Here is a 21,414-nt window from a genome sequence, read left to right as displayed (position 1 = left end):
TAAACTTCTTCCTAGGTGATTCCTGGTTACAATTTCGTGTGTTATAACTCTGCTCATGTTCTTGACTAGGGGGTTGATATATCTTCTGTAGATCTTTAAACCTACAACTTTGTGCAAAATGACCTTCCTTCTGGCAATTATAACACCTTATCACCTTTGACTTATCCACAGGGATCTGAGGCTTCTTACCTCCCTGTGCTTCCCTGTGCTTGCTGATGTTTTGCTCATGCCCAACAGTGGACTTTCTTAATGCAGTCACTAATGCTTAATACATTCCCGATTGTGTTCCTCCATTTGAGGTACTTCTGTGTCTAATTTACAATCAGCAATAAATTTCGCAGGGTCAACACTGGAGGGCAAACCTGCCCTCAGCACTGTCCGCCAATCTTTGTTGGTGTGTTCTGTGGAGTTTCCTAGTTCTTTAATGAACCTTTGACATGCAACTATATCTTTCCTAGGATCAGGAAATTCAGACATAATTGACCTCAATTCCATCCGGGACCAGGGACGGCGCATTGCACTGTCCCTGACGGGAATGGTTCCCTGAGCGTCAGTCTTCCCATTGGGGACTGTGATCACCCTGACAGGATTAAACTCAATTACATCATCTTGTGTTGGTTCTACAATATGAGGTACATTTGTTTGTGCGTGATATATAACACCGTACATACCTGTGGACACGACCTCACCTGACCCTCTGTTAGGGGGTTTGATTACTGCCTTTACCGAATTGGACGCGTCCACCTGGATGTCTTGTGTGATGGCTGCTGGAAAAGGTGCCGACATCGTGCTGGGCTCACTTTCTTGCTGGTAATCCTGAGGGAAGTTTAACACGGAGTGCAACTTGCACGAGTTAATAGTTGTACATTTAACAGTATTACAATTATCATTGTTACATTTATTACAATTATTCTTATCGTCTATAATACAGTTGCTAAGTGCATGTTTATCATTCACCAGTGTGCCATTCTCTGTAACCACCTGCTCTCCCGTTATGTATGGTGGTGGTGGCGCGGTGGCTATCAGTTTTCTGATAGGGTTAGATCCACCCGCTTGAGCCAATCCTCTCTGTATTTCACCCTCCTGTTGCCATACCTGTAAACAATCATAATGTCTAATCCTCTGCTTTGCAGATTTTATTAGACCTATCCTTTTTCTTAGATTCTGCAATACCTCAGGGTTCAAACTGCCTACCCGGGGAAACTGCTCCCCATCATCCTCTGTCATTCGTTCCCATTCTTTGCAAAATACCTGTGTGTGTGATCCGTATTTTTCACACATTATATACCGTGCTGACCCTTTGGGCCAACAACTACCAACGTGAACCCTTGTTGGACGTCCCTTCTTTGAACAACTGGCCCCCATTGTTTGCAGATATTGCTGTCTCAGCAAATTCTTACAAAACAAACCACATTGCCCGCGGTAAGGCGACGGTGAAAGTTCCACTAGTGCCTTCACTCACTCTGCACCCCAATTGGCCAATCCAATCCGTGGGATCTTTTGTAACCTCTATTTACTGGGGCGTGTGGGAGTATGCTACCCTCCCCAGTAAGTATTGGTTGTTGGAGATTTCCTGAGTGAATCAGCGAAACTCCCTTAAAATAACAAAAACCTACACAAATCACGTTAGAATGTACAAATAGCGTTTATGATCCCAAGGTAAATTTTAATGGGTATCAAGGTAACAAACTAATGCACACAATTACGTGCGGTCCAGTCACACTGCGCATAAGTAACTTAATATTTATACGCTGTACGACCAACGGAATCAGTTGTTTAGGCTGCGAAACCTTCAGCCGGAGCTTAATTCTATATGGGTAATACGCAAACCCCCCCGGGCTGCGCTTAAACCTTCGCAGTCGTTTTGTCTGCGGATACTACTTGCTCCTTTTACCTTGTATAATGTTAACGCGGGCAAGCCAGTCCCACGCCACCAAGTGTCCACTCACCTGATGTGGTCTCCGACGGGATCCCGATTTGTGGGTTCACAGAAAATAATACCTTTATTTCCACACTCACTCCTACTCACTCATATACACTGATCTTTCTGTACAGAAATTCCTTTCATACAGGCAGTAGTTCAATCCCTGAGTATTGCAATGGAAAAAGGTTCTCTTTTAACTAAGCTTTTTGGAAAACTGAACAAACCTGTGCTATTATCAGGTGGCTATACTATACCGCCCCCACTAAAACAATGTTATCGTGTGATTTGAGTCTCGGTGGGCGTATCCGTACGCTCCGCTACGTAAACACGCCACGTGCATATGCCTTTGTGTTGCGTACGTAATCTTGCACGTTGCCCGAGACACGTATGCACAAAGTCCAGATATGCTCACAGCAACGCAACCAACACGCTTCTATCAATGTAAACGATGTTCAACTGTAATCGTTTACCGTACACCACACAGTATTTGCTATGCTGTTGTCGAATACTGTGACAGAGGCAACCTGCTGAAGGCCTAACAGTTATATATATGTACTATGGGATAGTACGTATATTATGTATACACCTAATAATCACAATATCAAAATCACAATGCATTCACTAGTATAGTATGAAAGCATAACAGAATCCATTTTGGTTCTAGCTAGATGAGACAGCAGATTCATGTGAACTTTATACACAGAAAGAAAGTACAATAACAATTTTCTTGGCAGTATTAATTCCACCTACGCACATCCGAAAAGCTCATAGTGTCCAGCTTAATTCCTAATATGGACACAGTTGAAGATCACGAGTATCTTTGAGTATTCATGACAATTGTCCTAATATTGCATAACACTATTGCATAACACTGTATTCCAGATGTATGAAATCATATGGGAGGATTTATAAAAATGGGGCGTAACTATGTATTATATAAAACTCATTGTTGTTACGTGTATCTGTTGTTAAAGTATTTTGATTCAGGCGTGAGAGGATGTCCCTCTCGGCCTGTATACGGGCGTGGCCTTTTTAATAAATAATAATTGATTTTTATAAATCTATTTTCAATTCATTCTTTTACCTAACAACCCAAACAGCAACAAGATGGTTAATTTAGTTAACCCTAGAAATTCAACAATTTGGGGGCTATGTCCTTGGAACTATAGATCTCGATCTCTTCATCAAATTCTCAAAGGGGTGTGCCAGCCAGCCAGCAGCTGAGGATGGAAGGAATGTCCCAAGTCATTACAGCACTGGTAAGTATAGAATACCATGGTATGTGCTATATTCCAGTACATGCTGTTTCTATACCTGCCAGCTGTCTGTGTGATTGTATTTTTTATAATATGAGAATTAGGAGTGGAGAGATTGACTAAACTAGGAAAATAACTCAGGGACCTGTTTGTTGTTGCTTGTTTGTAAAATGAATACCAAAGGTGTGTTCAAGTCGGTTAAAGGACCAAGTAACTCGGGAATGATGATTGACAGATGCTGTGGCATGTAAATAAGAATACCAAAATTAATTCAAAGATTTGAGCAAAGAAACAGTGACCGGGGTTTTTCACTCTATGAATGATTGCGTGAATAAGTGCTTTGGACCATCTTCACGAGGTCTGAATGTGTTCCAATCTGCATTTACAGTATCACGTGCCCTCGTTAACGCTGTAAGTGACAGATAAGATAAGAGCCAAATAAAGTAAAAAGCACATAGACCACCTCCCCTTTTTAGTCAGCTACACGTGTGTAAGAAGGGTACATGAAATAAATAGAGTGAACAACCCGAGGTTATAGGGATTATATGTAATTGAGTGTAATTATATATTGCAATACTGAGCTGCTAAGAGCTGCTGATCGTTTTAACCATGTATGGATTCTGGTAAATAGCAGACTAAAGTCCCAAATATATTCTGTGTCTGTTTATTAACATTTTTGTGTGCACAAAAGAACTGAGCAACTCTAAAGAGGTGTTGTGCTAGCCATAACCTAAGTCTGTTGCTAACATTGTAGTTGGCATGTTGCTTTGTGATAGTAGTTTGTGATAAGAGGGTCTACTGCAGCTTCCCAGTTGACAGACGTGTCGCGTGTGTGAAAAATTGCAGGGATTGAGAATTTTTCCAGCATATGGGAAGGGCAGGGAGGATTAACCCTAAGTGTGCATATCATGTATGGAAGAAATATTCCATAGAAGCACCAATTTTGTATAGTACTGTGACAAAGGGTACAGTCTATGTTTTGCATTTCAATCATGCTGTATAATATTGGCCTGATCAAACAATACTAAGCGTATTTTGAAATCGGCAAAACTGTTGAAATCTGCAAGATATTGAAGTTTGCAAACTGTATTGATCTACTCTAGTTTAATATGAGAACTAATATCTTAACCAGATAATCTGTAGGGAAAGCTGCCAATTTCATTCTACAACATAACTGTAATCAGAAAAAAAAAAATCCCAGCAACAGATGGGGGCTAGAGATCTCAGCGCTAACAGCGTTAAAGCTAACAGATCTGCATCTGGCAGACAGTCAAGTGGACAACGCCCTATGGCTGCACACGCATTCTGTAATGTATATGCTGTAAATCAAAGATTGCGACAAGCAATTAATCACTACGATTCCAGTATTAACATACTTTTAGACAATTCTTCAAAGTTATTTGGAAGAAACCTAATTTGTAAGTTACAGTGTAAAATCATACTACATCACGGATGAGGTATTTCCAAAGATTCAAGAAAGTATAAAGTAGGGACAGATTCAGTTGGATACATAGCATACATATATATCACTTACCCTGTGTTTCTATGAATGGAAGTAAAGAATATGCTTGCTAAAATCCATAACAAAGAATATGCAGTGATGAACCAGGTTCCGTAGCCAGAAAGTGTGGGGATATGATCGTATACAAAAGCACAGATAAAAATGTGAGCGGTGTTAAGTTTCTGAGTTTTCAGTGAATCCGTGTATGTGGCAAGGCATTCCATAGAATGGATGCAGTCCAAGGAAAGTTTGCTTGGAAGCAAATAATGAGTGTGCATGAGAGACGTAGATTTTGTGTGGACTGGCCAGTCTGAATGATATTTTGAGATAAGCAAAGAAATGTACAGTATGCTGATGTAGTACTTTGTAACCTACATTTTTTTTTACCTACAGATGGTGTAACCAGTATGTGGATGATATACCTTTGTGCTATAAATTATTTGAAGTATTGGTGTCAGATACTAAACAGTTGTGTTTTCTTGCAGAACAGGACACAAGGTGTCGCAAGACAAAAGTCAACGGTGTGCTGACATAGTTAACTACCTAGGTCATTATTTGGCGCTAGGCCAAAGATAGTTAAAACCCTTAGAGGATGGAGCCTTGGTATACATTTATTCATAGATATATATGTATGACCAGATGATAAATCTCTAGATACAGTAAAAATTGTTTGTAAATGCTATGTGCATACATTCAAGTTCATAACCAAAGAGATTATAGAAGGTAATACAATATTACACTTTATCATGAATAAGACATTGTGGATACACAGTCAGAGCCAAACCATCCACTTGGGTATAAGCAAAAACAAAAGAAAAAAAATATGTTTAATACTGAGGTTAAGCAGTAGATTGTATATGATGTGTACATTTTACCTCTGACAGTATACAACTTAGATATAAAATAGCAATAGTGTAGCTTGCACTGGCGCTCAGATTTAAAGATGTATCCCTTCATTCAATAGGGGATATATGAACCAACAGGGAAATTGTAACAAATGATTTGTTCCATGAAAAATGTGTTTATTATGACACATAAACTCACTGACATACTACATACCTAAAGTGCATGGGTGAATCTGGACCAGTTAAAGTGACCGTGCAATAGATGTAAATCTCTCACCATATAATGGGATTGCGGTGGGCCAGCTTAAAGAAGCAACATGGGTCCGAGGCTGAAAATAGCCTAGGCACCAACGCAGATGGTTTATTCAGCGTATCAGTCCTTTTACTTGCTTCACTGATCCTCGTCACCCGATTCCCCCGTCCAAGAACCTATCCTGGTAGGGTTTCCTCTGGTGGCACAGTGATGCCCAGCTCAGAGTGTTTCCTGCTGATGTCTGATTCACAGGATCCACCACAACTTAGATACAGCTGCATACTTGTCTTCCTCACCCCCAAAAGTGGGGAGTATAAGGAATATAATGTGGATGAGTAAGACAATTATAATGATTTCACACATCATGATTACATCGCATTTTACATTGCATTTAAAGAAATTGAAAAAACTGATTAACAGGAGAATAATTTCTCGAGCATCCATAGGGGATAATGGGATGGTGAATTAGTGAATTAGTATTATTAATAATAAAGTGTTGCTGCCAATTTTCACTAAGGGGAAATGTCATGAGTTATGCAAATCTAAGGGTAACTAACATGAAATAGATTCACAAGCTTTCTATGGTGGGATGAAGTTTAATGGAGAAGTGTACATTGTGTTTTGGCATGGGACCAAAATAACAAATTATGTGATAATAAGAGGGATAGTGATGGTGATAAAGAAAGCTATAGCATGTTTACTGCAGATGGTTGGGTTGATTAAAAAAACAACATTGTTTTAATACAACATAGTTTAATGCTAAAAAAGGAACTATAGTATGTGTAACAGGTGTTAAGGGGTTATTTGAGAAATGAATAATAAGGCCAGAGGTGTGAGCTTTTGTTTCAAAGACTGTAAAGTTTCTTTACTGATAGAAAGAGTTTATAGGAGTTTGAAAAATATTTTGTGTTTAATATGTGTAATGTTGAGAATAAAAAAGTCATAATGTGACAAGGAAGGTTTAAAGAATCGAGCATTATTAATCTACAAAAGAGACAGGAAAGGCAGAATTTGAATCATGGCATGGTCCAATCGTTGGTTCAATAGTGGTAGAATTACACCTAAGCCTCTGCTTAGTCTCTCTTCTATATAATTTTTTTTGTTATTCTTTTTGGAATCCAGCAAAGATATATTATCCAAAGACTGATTCAAAACTACAAAATGATTTGACGATTCAAATGTGTCACACAAATTATTTAAACAGTTACAAGAATATCAAAAGCTGCAAGAACCTTGGAAAGATATTTAACCAACACGAAAACGCACAGTCCGGCACAGGACAAATCACTAAGAGAGTGAAGACGGTGTTATGGTGAGAAGTTGCTTATGTTTTGGTTCCATTACAGATCGCATAGGATGGTCCTTGGCAAGTACCGCTGACTACTGATACAGCCGTTGCAAAGGCTGCAGAAGAAGGACACCTAGATCCATGAGCTTGCAATGAAATTAAAAGGTCAGAGACCAGAGCTTAAAGGAACCTAAAACTAAAAACAATTGCATGGAGATACAATACAGAGACTGTTACTACTGTTACTACCACAGAGTTGTATTTGAATGAACCCTTCAATCAAGATAGAGATGATTATGATCATTGATAATAGACTATGTGCTTATAAGCTAATATCCTACAGAACTTTTAACATTTCTGAAAGTATACGGGAGCGACGTTATTTATAACAGCATTAGGACTTAATTTATTTATTTTTCTTTGAAGAGAGAGCGAGCAAACGTGTGGTGTAGGTATGAGTACTCATCCATTATTGTGGATGGGAATTATTTCAATAAGACCCTTCCTTCCTCTTTTCTTTTCTAAGCAGGAAATCCAGAGAGATTTATGACCGGTGTAACGAACGCACTTTGAAAAACGTGGTTGTGAGTATTATACTCCACTGGAAGAGAGATGTATAGATTTATGTATGGATAATTTAAATAATTTAGGATATTATTCTGAGGAGTATCCAGTCCAGCAATACCATTAATTGTTGGAAAGATTTTAAGTACTGCAGCTATATAAATTGTATTGCTAATCATTATTTAAGATTATTATAATTGTTAGATATGTATACATAGACACTAGCATTGTATAATAGCAGGCCAAAGTTCTTTATGCAAGTTACATTTGATGTGATTACCAAAACTTTATAGAGTCGTGATAATAGTGAAACACGGTACATGTGTATAGATACAACAGTATCTCAAGAAAGAACCACTGGTGATAATATCAGCTACACATATCAGGTGTATTTCAGTTAATGGAAATAAAATAGGTCAATAATACAGGGGGAAAAATTAACTTATGAAGATAGGAAAGATTGATTTAAGGGAATGTGAAAGGATTGTTACAATATACTAACCTAGACATAATGAGTTAGGTATATAAATAGTAATGGTTACATATGATGTTCATTAAAGTTTATGATTTAATAAATGTATTTTACCAGGAGTAGATTCAAAGGTTAAAAGAAGATATCATACATAACGGGGAATGGTAGTTGTCACCATGTCCTTAGGATATGATATATAATTGTTTACCTATTAATTCTAAAAAAAATGTTTGTTATTTAAGAAGAATGATTTAGCAATTTTATACAAAAACACATAATAACTTGAGAAAAGTTTTCTTGCAGGATGAACTATTCCTAAAAAGAGTAATTGACTCAGTAATCAGGAAACATGTTCCTGCCACCAGAGTATCAATAATACCTCGAAGTGGTAAAGGTGGCTAATAAGTTCTCCTATGGCTAATGAAGTCGTATGATTAATCAACTGGAAGTTGACGTTTTATTTCATTTAAATTATTGATAACATGATTGAACTTTATGATAGGATATTCCAAAACTGTGGACATTTATGATGATTCCAGGACATTGGACATGAACTATTACGATACCACATTGTTCTACATTCTTTAATACCACAAATTGGAGGATATTGTTGATGTCTGGAAACAGCACTTTGGACTGGAAAAGATAAATGTTTAAATCCTAGTATTCAATTTTCAAGATTAGGAAAAAAAATTTGTTTTTTTTAAGTATATTGTATGTGATTGTATGTGATGATGTATTTTGTGATGAGGTTTATTCTTTGGTGACCCTGACCCCGATGTGATTATAGCCATTCATCTGATGTTCACCGCCTACAGGTGCGGCCTATGTTGTATTTAGAAGGCTACTGTCAAACGCAGAATAGCAATACTACATGAAATGATTATTAGCGAACTATACGTTCCCAGAAATTCTCCTGAGATGACAGGGCACATGGATAATGTCCCTGATCAAAGGGTGGAGCTGTCGAATACTGTGACAGAGGCAACCTGCTGAAGGCCTAACAGTTATATATATGTACTATGGGATAGTACGTATATTATGTATACACCTAATAATCACAATATCAAAATCACAATGCATTCACTAGTATAGTATGAAAGCATAACAGAATCCATTTTGGTTCTAGCTAGATGAGACAGCAGATTCATGTGAACTTTATACACAGAAAGAAAGTACAATAACAATTTTCTTGGCAGTATTAATTCCACCTACGCACATCCGAAAAGCTCATAGTGTCCAGCTTAATTCCTAATATGGACACAGTTGAAGATCACGAGTATCTTTGAGTATTCTTGACAATTGTCCTAATATTGCATAACACTATTGCATAACACTGTAATCCAGATGTATGAAATCATATGGGAGGATTTATAAAAATGGGGCGTAACTATGTATTATATAAAACTCATTGTTGTTACGTGTATCTGTTGTTAAAGTATTTTGATTCAGGCATGAGAGGATGTCCCTCTCGGCCTGTATACGGGCGTGGCCTTTTTAATAAATAATAATTGATTTTTATAAATCTATATTCAATTCATTCTTTTACCTAACAACCCAAACAGCAACAAGATGGTTAATTTAGTTAACCCTAGAAATTCAACACTGTGTGCGTGTCCTTTACAACTATTTCCTTAAAAAATTATCCTTTATAATCTCAACTAAATAGCACCAGATTTCCTCAGCACGTTTCTAATGGCAACAAGAGAGTGAGTCGCAACAATGCAGGTGTGTGCGTGCGTGCGTGTGTGCGTACGCAAAAACAGAAATAAACAGTTTTAAAAGATAATAGCGTATTGTTCTTACCTCCGGTTCCAGATTCCACCCCAGCACTCCTACAACGTAGCGAAACAGACGCTTATCTAGCCAGCACTACTGCCTTCCCGCCCTTGCTGGCAGATAACGTTTGTTTTCGTTAGTGCAGATATGTGGAGGACGGACGAGCCCTCAATTGATAATGCTGATTTTGATTACCTTATAACCTTCACTATATGGGTAAGAGACTCAGTACGCAATTGGCGTATGGGGTACCATAAGGGTACGCGCTTAGCGTAGCATACGCTCGGCCGTGATCTAGACGCACATGCGGCACGCTCGCTCACAGCTTAATGCGTGGTGTCGAGCACGCTATAGGCGGGTGACTACCGTAATGCTACGCTACCAGCGTAGCGGACGCTGGAGACCACGAGGAGATCACGAACGGCGCAGACGCTCACAGGATGACAATCAGTAAACCTTGAATGTAACACACAGAAAGGATACTCTTATGCTGTAAACCTTGTACTGAAATACTGCAGCGATATAACGCTGCTTAACCTTGTTAATCCTAAAGCTGTTTGAGCGATCGAGACGCTCCTATTACCCTCTGCAATGTAATGAACACACGATACCGTGCTAAGGTTCCAACACCTTTACTAACAAGCTTTTAGTTATATCGAAGAGGGGTAAACAGTTTACAAGTCATACACTACAAGCTAACATATAATTCTAACAGAATATCTAGACAGGAATATACAATAGCGTCACAATCTTATACTATAACAGAGAGAGAGAGAATGGCCAATACAAACAGAGAACAAGTTGATTTACAGAGAATTACTTACACACACACTGGAAACGATCGCTGCGCTATTCCTGGTACCAACTCCAAGTTAGTCAATATGAAAACCGTTTGTGGAGTGAGAGAGTGAGCTGTCCAGGCTGGCTGATCTTATATACACTGCATACAGTATACTACAAAGGGACCTATAATCTCATTGTTCATTGGACACAGGAATGTCTCCTCGCATCATAACACAAGGTCATAGGTTAGTTTGAACAGGTGGGCTGTGACTATTACAAACAGCTCAGGTGGGAGGGAATCGCCGGATTCCCGCCGCATGGATAATGAACTGCAAATATAAGAAATGTCCAGAAACTACTAATGGCCATAACTATATGCAGGAGCGATTAATCTTTACCTAACCAACACCGGATTGTTGCTATTAAAATACTCTTCGGTTAGGTACCAAACACATCTGCTCAAACCCTGTCTGGCCCTTCGTACAACAAAAAGAGGAATTCCTTTGTCCAGGGACCAACTACACTAACCAAACTTACTGTTACTATTAAGGGGAACATTATCTATTAAACCTGCTATACGGATTTATTAAGTAGCGATTGTGTCGCTCGCTAGACGCACACAAACTCTACCGTAAATGCACATACCATGCGTTCAAGCGCACGCCCGTAGGGGCGCCGTCACGCAACTGCGAATATGTGCACGCACGCCAGAGAAAGTGCATGTGCAGCGGGCGAGCGCATGAGGTGAATATATGGCAACGTGCAGCATGATATTTTTCTGACTTTGACATGTGTGTGACCCAACATAAATTATTAAGACATAGGGCCTAATTCAGACCTGATTGCTCCTCTGTGTTTTTGCAGAGGTCTGCGATCAGATAGTCGCCGCCCATAGAGAGTGAAAACTCGTCCCGTGCAAGTGTGTGAATGTATGCAGGCCCCAGACAACGGACATCTGCAAATCCGTTCGCAACTCACTCACCATCTAATGATTTTTCCATTCTAATAAAAAGAAACAGGCTGATTAGGACAGAGCTGACATCACACAGCTGCTCTGAAAATGATTGGGAATGTCTGCGTTTTTCCTGATACTCCCAGAAAACAGGCAGTTACCAACCCCAAATGCCCGCTTCTTGTCAATCACCTCGCATACACCTAGCGATCCAATTTTTTGCACCATTCTGTTGCTGTTTGACCTCGCGCAAGCGATTTGTGGTGCATACACATGTGCAGTCATTTGATAATCTCACCCCCTATGCGATTTCACACAACAGCGATCAGGTCTGAATTAGGCCCATAGTACATATAGGCGGTTATTCAGATGTGGAAGCACACCAAAAAAAAAGCAACTGGGCAAAACCATGTGCACTGCAGTTGGGGCAGATGTAACATGTACAAAGAGATTTAGATTTGGGTGGGGTGTGTTAGGTTCCTGGTGCTCAGAACAAGGGAGATGTTGCGTAGTGAGTCCTGAGCACCAGAACGTGATGCTGAAACGAGGTGTGGTGTGGAAATAGCCCCTAGCACCCTTCCTTCGTTGTTTCACCCGTGTGGTCCGTTCACGCCTGAGTGACTATGGTTTCTTGGGCCCACGGCAGCCGCGTTTGAAGGGCGGATTAGGTCTGCCCAACTCCGATGCCCCCAGGTCTTAGATTGAGACAAGGCGTGAACCGAGACAGGATAATAACAAGGGGACCTCTAGCTAAAACAAACAGAAGGCTAGAGGCTACTAACAACCCTAAACCTAAATATATGTGCGGCACGCCGCCAAAGGAAAAGAACAACAAAGGAAATGCTGTCCACTCGCCGACACAATACCGTTGTGTACCGGCAGTGACAGCACAAGCAGAACCCTCTGCGAATCACCAGAAACAAATTATAACCAAAGAATACTGCGGCCTGAGCCAACGGACGCGGCAAAGCCGCTACTCACGGAACCGGTACAAATACTGGCAAACGGACAGGAACCCCCAATGCAGCCGAAACAGACTCTCAGAACTGGAGGACAGGCAGAATCCCAAACGACAGACCGGTGGACACCAAGAAGCCAGATATTCGACCAGGCACAGACAAAGCCACAGGACTCCTGGACAGGAACGCTTCACGGCAGGACACAGGATCAGACACTGGAATCGACACTGGAATCGACACAGGAACCGACACTCAAAGCAGCTAGACAGACACTGCTAGACAGGAGCTCAGGAACTGGCAGGGACTAGCTCAGAACTCAAGAACTCTGGAACCCAGGAAACCTGGAAATCTGGAAATATCACCAGCGTCTGTGAATTGCACTGAGCCAGCATATAACAGAGAGTCTTAATTAATTATGTCGTGCAGTTGCCCTGCTGCACAACTGAGAGGTGCAATCAACAGACAGGTGAGGCTGAACACATGGGAACAAGCTGCAATCACACAGACTCACCACTGGCAGCAAACAAGAATCTTCTTAAACCAGAGCAATGGGAAATCCTGGCCTGCAAGACTACTTATAAACATAAAATAGGAATGAACCACTACCTGTGGTTCATAACAGGGTGTGTTCAAACTGAAATCTATAATGCAGTGTAAAAATAAAGCTGTCTAGCATTTGTGGGCTACATGCAAAAGCAGATTATATATCTTGTTGAGCACTTATTAAGAGACATGTACATGTGCCAACTTAGATCACCTGTTGTAGATAAACATCAGACAAGATTCTGGGACATATTGGGCATATTGTACATATGTAATAGAGAGTGAATAGTCAAATGTGCCAATTTCTCATGCGATTTTGCAGCAGGATTTAAAGATCATCCAAGGTTGGTTTGCCTTTTAAAAAAATTGCTGCTTTAATTCACACTGCAATATTGCAGAAATATATGAACTTAAAATAACTTGCACCTTATTACATTTTCCTCTTAGATTGATAACATATTTGTGTGCTTCCAAGAACTATGGAAATGGTGAGGCAATGGGTATCATCTTATTTTTGTTTTACTGCCTGGGTAAATAATGTGCTGATGTCCTCTTATTGGGCCTGCTTCAGGTGGACACAGTTGCAGCCGTGACTTCTGTTTTACCGCAGCCGCTACTGTGTCTCTTTGCTGATGTCGCAGCCAATGGTCTTCCTACTGAGATGCACACTGGCTGTAGTATTAACCCATCATTGTGCGTATTAAGCCAAACCATTGGTCGCACCATCAAGGACTGTACCATACCTATGAAGGTGCAGATTAATAGTTTCTTAGTTGTAGTAATTATAATTCTTAAAATACTGTTTTATTGCTTAGTAAATATGTGTGATAAGAGTATTAATAATATTGTAATAAGATTTACAGAGTCAAAAAGTCCTCCTCAGATATAAACTTATGAAAATGTATTAACCTTTAAAAATGAGGGTGTTATAAACTATCCAACTTGCATACAATAATTTGCAATGCCTTTTGCTACAACTAGATAGCATTTGTGTACACATTTAACATAAATACTGTGTTTGAAGAAATGTCAAAGGAAATAACAATGAGAAAACTCTTTCGAGACAATATGCTGCAGGCTGTATGTATATATGTGTGTGTGTGTGTGTGTGTGTGTGTGTGTGTGTGTGTGTGTGTGTGTGTGTGTGTGTGTGTGTAGATAGATATGTAATTAGGAAGCTGTGCTTCCCTGTGCTGCAACATATGTTATTTCTAGGGTATAGTATATTTCGTAGACAGTTATCATGTTGTAGACAGTCACCAGTATCTAACCCACACCTAACCCTATAACTTCATCTCTTGTACCTAACCCAACTCTCCCCCTAGTTCCTAACCATAACCACCCCTTCTGCAGACTAATGCGGGCCAAACATCAGGTGATGTGCCCATCATCCAAACACACTGTACTGGCTCTGGGAGAGGCTTGGGGCTGTCCAGCAGATCCCAGAATGTTGGACGAGCCCCAGTATGACAAAACTGGGGGCATGGATCCCTGGCGCAGCATTCCAGTCGAGGCCATGGCAGATTAGCCAAAGTTAAATGTTTTACTTATTTTTGGCAAAACATTCTCAGTATAACTATGCAACTTTGCCCAGTAAAGTATTCAATACCGTCAGTGCCAATTAAATAAAAAGATCAATGGTTTTTGTATGCATATATGCTTGAATTTATAAACCTGCATAATGAGTGTGATTGAACACCTTTAGCTAATTATATAGTGCAGTAGTTCCCAAACTCAATCTTTAAGGCACCCTTACATTCCAGGTTTTAAGGATATACATGCTTGAGCATGGGTTGTGTATTTAGTACCTCAGTCAATTTTATTTAACCATCTTTGCTGAAGCATGGATATCCTTAAAAGCTGCACTGTAAGGGTGACTTGAGGACTGAGTTTGGGAGCCACAGATGTAGTGTATATATGTGTGTATAGTATGTATGTATTTACATATAAACATTATATACAAATATTTTATATCTAAACATTACAAACATTATAAACACATCCATAATTGTCTTGATCACGCCCGCACTCATAACTCCTTCCAAGTCATGCAGTCATGATGATGGAGTTTTTTTTGCAACTTATCCTAACAATAAGACATAACGGTCTGCCACCACCATAGGAATTCTTGAACGAAACTCCTCCCATAGCGGCCTTTCCGTTCCATGCACATTATATATTCTGTAATAATCAGTAGCATGTTCTTCTCAAGGCCACAATTTAGGTATTAATTTCAAGAATAACTTCAAAGCTTACAGTTACAAATAAGAATTATATCAAATATATGATTATTTTAAAGTACACACAGATTATAGACAATTTTAGAGAAAATAAAAAGTATAAAACAAAGTTCAGGTTTCACTTGCAAACTGAACAATGTCCAGGTAAGGTCTCCCCTGAGAGTAGTTCGGCATCTGAGCCATCTGGCTTTCTTAAGCGAATGACACAGGCTCTACAGTTTGCCTGGTTAATATAACCCTTCCATCATGCTTCCTATCGCACAGAAAATGGATGCTTTCTCTTTATAGAACACCGGGAGAGACAGAACGTCTGAGATTTATTTACTTCCCTGGTGCCAGGTGTGATTGCCTGTCCCTTTCCTCAGAATAGTGTTCCTGTCCAAGAAATGAGGATGACACCATGGGCAGCAAGAAATATGACAAAGTCACAGGATATCTCCTTCTCCTTCCTGCTCTAGCATACTGAGGAAAAGGCTTACATTTCAGTTAACCTACAATTGTGAATATCTATTTCACATTCCGCTCCCTGCTAGCCGCACCACTTATACAATACACTGGCACATTTTTGGCATGCAAATTGCATACAAGACATCAGCACGTCTTCTGAAGCTCAATTAAATCTGGCCTGCTAGGAATTTTCTATAGCTGATGTACAAATAATAAGGTTAGCTGATACAATTTTTAAACCTATATACAGGGGACCATAACACATACTGTTACCAATATGATTATAATTATGCCCATTCCGAAATGAAATGAGCTTTATCGCTACAATAATATCTCAACTGTTAATTTTGAATCTAGAAAACATAGGTTTCTATTTACTAAGCCTTGGATGGGGATAACACGGCCAGAGATATAGTACCAGCCAATCAGCTTATAACTGTCATTTTTCAAACACTGCTTGTGACCTGGCAGTTAGGAGCTGATTGGCTGGTACTTTTTCTCCATGCACTTTATCTCCATCCAAGGCTTAGTTAATAGACCCCTAAAGCTTTTTTTTTTTTATATTGTATTTCCAATTAACAATGTCATTACTGCATACTAGGGGTCATTCCGAGTTGTTCGCTAGTTGAAAATGAAGCAAAAAAGCGGCACTGCTGCGCATGCGTATGCGGCACAATGCGCATGCGCGATGTACTGTCACAACGGCCGATGTAGTTTTGCACAGGGTCTAGTGATGCATTTCAGTCGCACTGATGGCCGCAGAGTGATTGACATGAAGTCGGCGTTTCTGGGTGTCAACTGACCGTTTTCAGGGAGTGTTCGAAAAACGCAGGCGTGCCAAGAAAAATGCAGGCGTGGTTGGGAGAACGCAGGGCGTGTTTGTGAAGTCAAATCCGGAACTGAACAGTCTGAAGTGATCGCAAGCGCTGAGTAGGTCTGGAGCTACTCTGAAACTGCACAATTTTTTTTTGTAGTCTCTCTGCGATCCTTTCGTTCGCACTTCTGCTAAGCTAAAATACACTCCCAGAGGGCGGCGGCTTAGCATTTGCACGGCTGCTAAAAACTGCTAGCGAGCGACCAACTCGGAATGAACCCCATTGTACTGTATCAAAAACTGGACACTAATGCCTTCATGTTTAGAATGCTGGTCTGAAATAGTTTTCCATCACTTATATCATTATTTATATATTAGCCAAGATTAAAAATACTATATTTTTTCCATACCGCTGCTCACGTTCTGTAAACCAGAATAGTCAACGACTTTATCTTCCTGCTACACAAACCTTTTTAAACTTGTGTAAAAAAATCTTCTTTTGGCATGTCCTTTATCATTGACATTTTTAAATATAAGAAAATACCTGCAATTTTCTCTATTGCTGCTACTAATAACTGCATCTGCGAATGAGTAATAAAGGAAGGCCATCTTCTCACCCTCTGCTTGCTACAAATAGTTCAATTTTGTGTCATTATCTGCTTCTTTTTAGTTGGGAGAACATGTTCTAAATTTTTCTGAGGGTTAACAAGAAGTTCTCCCTGTAACACTTTAACATAATTTAAAGTCTCTGAAATCATGGGACAAATGCATTTAATAAATTGTAACTAGAAAGTGTATAGGCCCCCATCCACTAGTCAGATTTGGGCAGTTTTCTTCAGATTTCGATGCATCTGACCGTCATATCTGAAGAAAAGTGTCACATTGGATGGCTCTTCAGATCCAATGCTCACTCCCGTGTCAGATATGTCTGAACTACACATCTCTGAAGCTGCCCCAACTATTTATCTGAATCTGAAGAAAACAGGTGCACAGCGGAGTGTTTTTTTTTACTTATGTGTTTTTCCAAATCAAAATACTAATATTTTAAATTGTCTCAAACGCAAAATAGTCTGTTGTGACCTTATCTAATTTTGCTCAATTTCAGAGTCAATCTCAAGAGTGGATTCTTCTTTTTATTGTGTCATATATAAAAGTGTGTATATTACACCCCCTTTATATACTGTACATAGAACATATATAAGTTCTACATTGACAAACCTAAAGTCTTACAAGAAAAACAGAAAGTAGGCACACTGTAGGTCACATTGGATAAGATTTTAATAAATCCTCCTTCATCTAGATGCAATATGCCATTTCAGGACCTTATTATGAGTCAGACATAAACACAATCTACAAGTTCCATTTCAATGATTGCTCAATTAATGTAATTTTTTATGTGCATGAAAGACCTGCGACTGTGTATGACTAGGGGGCTGGAATTAATGCTCTAATGGGTCTGCAGACATAGGCAGATTGTGTATGATCACATGCAGAGGGCATGGAGGCACAGCCAAAGTACAGTAAAGGCATGTAAAATGTCTGTCAAAGAGCCAAAATCATAGCCATCTCTAGGGATCTGAGTAACAGGGGCTCTCGCTCTGTAACAAACAAGGTTTAATAAGGAAAAACAAGTGAAAAGTGTGAATATGTAACAAGATCATTGTGGAACAGATACAGAAATAGTGTGTTCATAGTAATGTAAAGTACATAGGGGGTAATTCCAAGTTGATCGCAGCAGGAAATTTTTTAGCAGTTGGGCAAAACCATGTGCACTGCAGGGGGGGCAGATATAACATGTGGAGATAGAGAGTTAGATTTGGGTGTGATGAGTTCAATCTGCAATCTAAATTGCAGTGTAAAAATAAAGCAGCCAGTATTTACCCTGCACAGAAACAAAATAACCCACACAAATCTAACTCTCCCTGCACATGTTATATCTGCCCCCCCCCCCCCCCCCTGCAGTGCACATGGTTTTGCCCAACTGCTAAAAAATTTCCTGCTGCGATCAACTTGGAATTACCCCCATAGTGCACTCTAGAATTCTATAACAGTGGCACAGATGCAGCCCAATTGGCCATGCTTCAAGTGAGTAGATTCTTGCAGCCATCAAATACCTTAAGAACATCTCTATTTCCTGGTCCTAAAGAGGGGTACACATGGAGCGACGTTTACTTAATTCCTAAGCAATCTGACTAGATTGCTTAGAAATTAAGATCACATCGCTCCATGTGTAGGAGTGCCGGCGACAGCGATGTGCAGTCCCGCGCATCGCTATTGCCGGTGCTAGATTGGCCTGCATGCAGCCACAATCTAGCAGGTTGCTAATTTTTCTGCTGGGTGAAATGAGCAGCCCCCCCCGTGTCCACCCCTCCCCCTCGTTCAGCACACTGTGCTGTGCTGTGCGGGCAGAGAGATGTGTGCTGAGCGGTTTGCTCAGCACACATCTCCCTCCACATCTCCCGTCTGTACGGCCCTTAAAGAATTCACTTCAATTTACTATAAAAATTCAGCAGCTTCCTAATTCCTCATTTAAGAGGAAAATTTTTAAATCCCTTTGAAATACGGATCAGCATTGTCCAGTGTCTACACATAAATCATAGCCCCAACCCCGGAAAAGACATTGAATGTTTGTTCAGTTATAAAACAATCTCACTCATTAATTTTAAAATCTTTGCAAAAGCAATGCCAAAAAGTTTGGGTTCAGATTGGGTCCTCAATCATGTAGATGTCAGACAACACTGAATAACAATTGATGGAACCAAACTGCTATCCAAACACATCTCAACTCAGGAACCAGAATATTCTTGCCATGAAATCTGTTAATGGTTTTTCAATCTATCCATTCTAAAAATAGTTTAAAAAGGATTACTCGTTAATAAAAGATTAAAATTTGATATAAAGAAAATCATATCAATTTACTGAATCGTACAAAGAAACTCATGCTTTTAAAAAAAAAAATGAAATCACTTAAAGGAAATAAAGAAATAGTGATTACATGTGCCAATAAGGTGGAGGTGTACTTATGATTTTAGATTAGAAGGACTACATTATTCAAGAGTACTAAACTCTTATCAGATATGTGTACATATCTAAATCAAGAATCCTGTTCTTTTACCATCTTCCTAAAGTCCACAATGAACTCTAACATCTTACAGCCAAATCTACTGTGCTGGGTATCAATCATTAACATAAAACTATCCCTACATACATTCCAAATAAATTAAAATTGTTGCAAATGGCTCCATCAATAAGTGCCCAAGAAAAGAGTTCACATGTCCCACTTCACACTTTGTATTCTTTCACATACGTGACATTTATGTAAGCTCTCATGAGCAGGGCCCTCAAACCCTCATGTGCTTTTCCTTTTCTTACTTAAAATATCTGTGACGGCATCAAATCCCACGGTTTTCTGCCACCCTGATACGTACTGTATGTCGGTGTCATCTGCTGATGTAGTTATGTTTATTTACCCTGTACTTGTCCTATATTGTCTTCAGCTGTTAGTCAATATTTTCCTGTTTTGATTTAGTTTATGTAATTAATTGGGCGCTGCGCATCCCTAGTGGCGCCATATAAATAAAGGATAATAATAATAATAATATGCTCATTGTGGCTACAATAAAATATGTTACCACCTGTAGCATACACATCAATGTGGTTCAATCATTATCAGGACTTTTGTCAAGGAAATAGGTCAGGCATTCCCAACCTCGGTCCTCAAGGCACACTAAAGGTGGGTACACACTAATAGATATATCTGCAGATCAATTGATCTGCAGATATATCTATGGATGGATCGAGCAGTGTGTTCAGCATACACACTGCTCGATCCGTCGGGGACTGACGTCATAAACTGGGCGGGCGTGTACACATGCCCGCCCAGTTCAGCTGTCAATCACCGCCGGCCGCCGCAGCATGTGTACGGGCGGTCGGCCGGCCGCCCCGTACACACACAGCGACGCGCCAATATATCGGTAGATATATTGGCAGTCGGCTGTGCTGCGCGGCCGACGCGATACGTCTGTGAACCCCGGAGTTCACAGACGTATCGGCCGTACACACTGGCCGACGGTCCCGCGATATATCGGCCGTTCAAGAGAACGGCCAATATATCGACCAGTGTGTACGGGCCTTAACAGTGCAGGTTTTATTGATTTCCATAATTCAGCACAGATGGTTAAAGCAAAATAACTGAGGCACTAATTAAGTCACCTGTGCTCTAGTATGCATATCACTAAAACCTGGACTATAAGTGTGCCTTGAGGACTGAGGTTGGGAATGCCTGCAATAGCTATATGTTGCTTACCAAGGTTTTAAAAAGTATCAAATCCTCAAAAAAGGCAGACGTTGTATGCTGCCCTGCTGGTGTTTCTTGGGCCTCAATCAGCATTTACTCTCATGCAGCACTAATATTAAAACTTAACATAAAGTTAACATTACACCCAAAAAAAAAACATTATTTACTTCAACACAGAGCAAATTGTAAATTAAGAAGAAATATTTGATGCTAATGTCTTTCCTTTTTCCATCCATGTCGCACTGCTGGTAGGGCAGATTTAAGATGAGAGATTCTGAGTTGGCAAGGTTGTATACTAGTTGATATCAACACTGCAGTGTAAAAATAAATGTCCAGTATGAGTGGAAAGCAGGTAGTCTTTACCTTGCATACAATAAATAAACAAATAAATAAATACATTTTTATTTTATTTGTATTTTTGTTTTGCTCAACGCTCGGAATAAGCCCCTTGATGTTTTTCATTTTGGGTACTATTCTCTGTATACTACATAAACTGT

The 21,414-nt window shown here is 39.7% G+C and overlaps 1 long non-coding RNA gene across 1 annotated transcript in view; it reads right to left on the bottom strand.

Moving 5' to 3' along the window:
• Positions 1-15,571, bottom strand: part of LOC134911646 (uncharacterized) — a 40,016-nt gene extending 24,445 nt beyond the window's left edge. Inside the window, exon 1 of the long non-coding RNA XR_010176736.1 lies at positions 15,486-15,571. This is a non-coding gene — a long non-coding RNA (uncharacterized LOC134911646). The remainder of the gene's footprint in view (positions 1-15,485) is intronic.
• Between the last annotated feature and the right edge of the window lie 5,843 nt (positions 15,572-21,414).

The sequence above is a fragment of the Pseudophryne corroboree genome, chromosome 4 (assembly GCF_028390025.1).
Source record: "Pseudophryne corroboree isolate aPseCor3 chromosome 4, aPseCor3.hap2, whole genome shotgun sequence".
Taxonomy (NCBI): domain Eukaryota; kingdom Metazoa; phylum Chordata; class Amphibia; order Anura; family Myobatrachidae; genus Pseudophryne; species Pseudophryne corroboree.
The sequence above is the reverse complement of the archived record's forward strand: the minus strand, read 5'-3'. Positions and strand labels throughout refer to the sequence as shown.